General features: G+C 37.4%; 2 pseudogenes; both read right to left on the minus strand.

The window, feature by feature from the left end:
• Nucleotides 1-680: 680 nt before the first annotated feature.
• LOC149153207 (la-related protein 6B-like) lies at nt 681-1,551 on the minus strand (annotated as a pseudogene).
• Nucleotides 1,552-3,068: 1,517 nt separating this feature from the next.
• LOC149153208 (la-related protein 6A-like) lies at nt 3,069-4,508 on the minus strand (annotated as a pseudogene).
• Nucleotides 4,509-5,113: the final 605 nt, after the last annotated feature.

Here is a 5,113-nt window from a genome sequence, read left to right on the forward strand (position 1 = left end):
GACTCTCGCTGATCTGGGCATGGCCTCCTATTGCTCTTCTCCCCACTTCTATGGATCCCTTCCCTTTCCTTTCATAGGCCCAAAATGAGAATCATAAATTTATTTTTCGCAAGGAGAGAAAATCGAAGAACTAAGAATAACATAATACCAAAAGCATAAAAATAATTAAAGATTAACTGAGTAGCTTAAAGGAACTCTGAATATGAGAGGATTTGATCATGTGTGTTTCCTCCCTAGACTCTGATGGTGTGTGTCGAGTTGAGGGGGTTATTGTTATGTCTACAGTTTCTACGTATGTGATATGATTGATGTTAGAGTAATTGGATTTGCTTTGATGCCTGCAATTGGAGTTCTAGTTCCACCACCACTTGAAGCAAGGAAAGATCTAGGGCTGGGCCAAGAATACCATGACAGGATATAAAGAGTTGAGAGACAAATTTTTACTGTAATTAGAGAAGTCCAGTAGCTTTCTAATGCTTTCCAGACCAAAATCAAAACCAATTACATTTGTACAATATTCTTTCTGCTAAGACGCCTCCTCTTTGAAATAGGAGACAAATTGATGGTCCTAACAAAGCCTCTATCAAAATATTATCTTCTATTAAAGAATAACAAAACAATGATGAGTTGTAAACATGAAAACTCAATAGCATCGCTAAAGCGCAAACAATAAAAACAATTCATAGTAGAGAAATCACAGATTTCCATGTCCCAAAGAGCTCATCTATGAAAAATGGTTCTACATTACTATTAGTGAGTGGCCTACCACGACCCATTGTAAAGCCCCGGGTTCCATCTAGCATTCTTGGTCCTGGAGGTTGCCTGACCACAACTTCACTGCTACTAGAACTAGTAGTTGATGTTGAGCCAACTCGATGGAAACACCCATTACCATGACACTGCCCACATCCACGAGCCTTCCCTCGTCCACATCTACTGCCTTTTCTTCCTCCATTTCTTTCATTTGGGTGATGCACGTCTCCCTCAAACTCATCATGCTAGTCTGAATGTTGTGCATCAGCTTTATATTGCTTATCATTTCATGTGTTAGATGTGTTGTTCACATCTCCCTCTTTACCATGTACATCAACATTTTCCAATTGTCATATTTGTTTGGTGTCCATACTTACCCATCCACTTTAAAATAAGTTGCACTCAAAGGAAACTTCTCCAGTGTCCTACATTATATAGATTAACAACATCTTTCTCAGCTTTTTCAATAGTCTCATACTCCACAAGTGCATGCAGCTTGCTGCTGAAAAACAAATCATTCCTGTGTGGCTTCATTGAAACTTGGCTTGAATCATATCTTTGAGCTTGGAAAACATGCACAAATTTTACATGGCCAACAACACCAAAAAGTTTCTCCACATTTTGGATAGAGTAATCATTGGGCATATTTTCTGCAAGAACAATGCGAGAATGCACCTCCTCAATGTCAATATCTGCCAATGGGTGAAGTTGCCTCACTTTCTTCCCATCTCCATTTACAACCAGTTTTGAAGCTGTCCTCAATGGAGTTGCCACCAATGAATGGTTGAAACTAGCCATTTTTTTTATTCAACATGATTTTTAAACTTCTCTGAACAAAAAAAACTTGGTGAAATGCAGCTCTTCTCTAAACAAAAAACGACATTTTATTTCATTATCGAAGTGTGTAATGAAAATTAACATAAAATACCTAGAATTGAAAGTTTTGAAGCCATTATATTGAACAATTTATGGTTTGTGGATGCTACCAGAATCGAAAATGAGATGATGGTATATGGATATTGCAAGAGTCAGAACGAAAATACTAAAAAGACTAAATTCTACTAGAGAAAATATTTAGTTACATGACACACACACACACACATATAACAGTTGTTTTGAAAATAGAGCAATGGTTATCCACTGCAATAATCTCCTATGAAAAGATATGAGGTGGAAATTGGATTGAGAACTAATACAACCACGCAAGGTTTTAGGATACAAAGCCACTATGTATTTATGTACTTATTATTATCATTTTCTCCCGTTGAAAGACCTTCAAATTCCAAAATGCCAACAAGTCGCTTCTTGTTCCCCAAGAAAGAAGTATCTCGCTCCAGTTTTCCATAATGCTTCTTTTTCCCAAGAAAGAAGTAACTCACTCAGGTTCTCCCTAAATTAGATAAACACTTTATCTCTATGTTGCATGCATTAAAACAATAAAAAGATTTCAAAAAATGGCATGGCAACAAGAGAAAAGAAAAACATAGGGAAATGGGGAATTCTTGCATGATATTACATATAGAGAAAAAAGAACTCAAACCCTAAACATAATCTTTGGTCATTTCTTACCTTACAGTCAAGGAGCAAACCCAAATATGTTTCACAGGACGCTGCTCCTATCGCTTTGCTCCCCACTTCTATGGATCCCTTTCCTTTCCTTTCATAGGCCCAAAATGAGAATTGAAAAATTATTTTCCGCAATGATAGAAAATGGAAGAACTTAGAATAACAAAAAGCAAAAAGCATAAAAATAATTAAAGATTAACTGAGTACCTTAAGGAAACACTGAAGCTGAGAGCATTTTATCACGTGTGCTGCCTGCCTATACTCTGATGGTGTGTTTCGAGTCGAGGGGGTTATCGATATGTCTGCAGTTTCGGCGTATGTGATATGATTGATGTTAGAGTAATTGGATTTTCTTTGATTTTTGCCCCGCAATTGAAGTTCCAGTTCCACCACCGCTTGAAGCAAGGAAAGATCTAGGGTTGGGCCAAGAATACCATGACAGGATACAAAGAGTTGAGAGACAATTTTTTACTTAAATTAGAGAAGTCCAGTAGCCTTCTAATGCTTTCCAGACCAAAAAACAAAACAAATTATATTTGTACAATATTCTTTCTGCTAAGAAGCCTCCTCTTTGAAATAGGAGACAAATTTATAGTCCCAACAAGGCCTCTATCAAAATATTATTTTCTATTAAAGGATAACAAAACAATGATGAGTTGTAAACATGAAAACTCAATAACATCTCTAAAGTGAAAATAATAAAAATAGTTCACAGTAGGGAAATCATAGATTTCCATGTCCCAAAGAGATCATCTATGAAAAATGGTTCTAGCATTACTTTTAGCGAGTGTTCTACCATGACCGATGGTAAAGACCTGGGTTCCATCTAGAATTCTTGGTCCTGGAGGTTGCTTGACCACAACTTCACTACTATTGGAGGTTGCTTGACCACAACTTCATTGCTACTAGAACTGCCAGTTGATGCTGAGCCAACTGGATGGCCACGCCCATTAGCATGATACTGCCCATGCCCACGAGCCTTCCCTCGTCCACGTCTCCTACCTTTTCTTCCTCCATTTCTTTAATTTGGGTGATGCACATCTCCCTCAAACTCATCAAGTCAGTCTGAATGTTTTGCAGTAACTTTCTATTGCTTATCATTTTTTATGTTAGATGTGTTTTTCACATTTTCATCATCACCATGTACATCAACATTATCCAATTGTCATCCCTTTGTTTGGTGTCCATACTTACCCATCCACTTTAAAAGAAGTTGCACTCGAAGGCCACTTCTCCAGTTTCCTCCATTATATAGATCAACAACATCTTTCTCTGCTTGTTCAATAGTCTCATAGTCCACAAGTGCATGTAGCTTGCTACTGACAAACATATCATTCTTGTGTGCCTTCATTGAAAAACTTGGCTTGAATCATATCTTTGAGGTTGGAAAACACACAAATTTTACATGGCCAACAACACCAAAAAGTTTCTCCAGATTTTGGATAGAGTAATCATTGGGCATATTTTCTGCAAGAACAATGCGAGAATGCACCTCCTCAATGTCAGTATCTATCAATGGGTGAAGTCGCCTCACTTTCTTCCCATATTCATTTACAACGAATTGTGAAGCTGTCCTCAATGCAGTTGCCATCAATGAATGATTGCTAACAAGGCTTTTTACTTTCCTAAAGGATGCCACAACAAAAATAGGTACAAATCCTTCTGGATCCTTCGTCACAAACCACATCAAATATTTGTCAATGGGCAGATTTGCATCACTAAAATAGAACTCAACCTGCAGCACGAACTTTTGTCTCAATTCCTCAGTGAGAATGGCCTTTGACGAATGAGTGGGGGAAGTCACACTCTCCCCCTCGGATGCCAAGACCTCCTACTCAAAAAATTGCTTTGCTAGTGGATGTTCAGTAAAGCTTGGCAAAATCAATCTTCCGACGTGAACGACAGCTTGCGCTCTGGGAACAAACACGTGAGCTTCAACGTTAAGCTTGCTTGACGACAAGCTTTTCTAAAAAAGAGTCGACGAAGACGAATATGACAACGAGCTTTTTTCAAGAGCAACCGACGAAGAGGACAATGACGCCTCTGTGCTTGCGTTCAAGTTCTCAGAACATTTCCCGGGAGACTGTCGTCCATTGGGGTTTCAACCAAAGAAACTTCTCCATGAGTTTCGTATCAATGGAGGGTTGATTTTCTGAGGTTTTAGAGTCGTCTACCACTGGTTCTGCCATGGATCTTGTGCAAGCAAACCTCGACTGCCGCACAACAAGTTCATAGACAAATTTAGGAAAACAAGTTTACAATTCAGGGAAATAGGAATAAAGTGTGCAGACCCACGTAGCTTCTCTTGGACGCTGCATTCAATATCCTGACGAAGAAGTACATCACCATCCATAGCCTCACTGTCTCGCTTGTAGAACCATGCATTCAATACAAACAGAGGTTGCAAATAGAGGCTGCATTCAATACAAATATTGTTGATGCTATGCGTTGAGAAAATGAGCCATGGTGGCAGTGGCATGCCAACGTCACCACCTTGGAAACCCCGAAACCTAAAGTTAAACTATGCAAAAAAAAATGAATTTTTTAAAAATATTTGTTTATACGGTTCAAATTAATACTAAAACGCGATTACTAAATATCACTAGCAATGACATAATAGTTATATGATAATATATATATCTAATTAAATAAAACTATTTATATCTAAATGTTATTTACATGAGATTTTAAATATTACTCAATTTATTAGTTAGAAATTTATTTAATATGCAAATTATTTATTTTCATTTTAAAAATTAAACCATTACAAAAACATTTTTATCATTAACATTAT

The sequence above is a fragment of the Pinus tabuliformis genome, chromosome 9 (assembly GCF_031772625.1).
Source record: "Pinus tabuliformis cultivar Carrire ecotype Pingquan chromosome 9, CPIR1, whole genome shotgun sequence".
NCBI lineage: Eukaryota > Viridiplantae > Streptophyta > Pinopsida > Pinales > Pinaceae > Pinus > Pinus tabuliformis.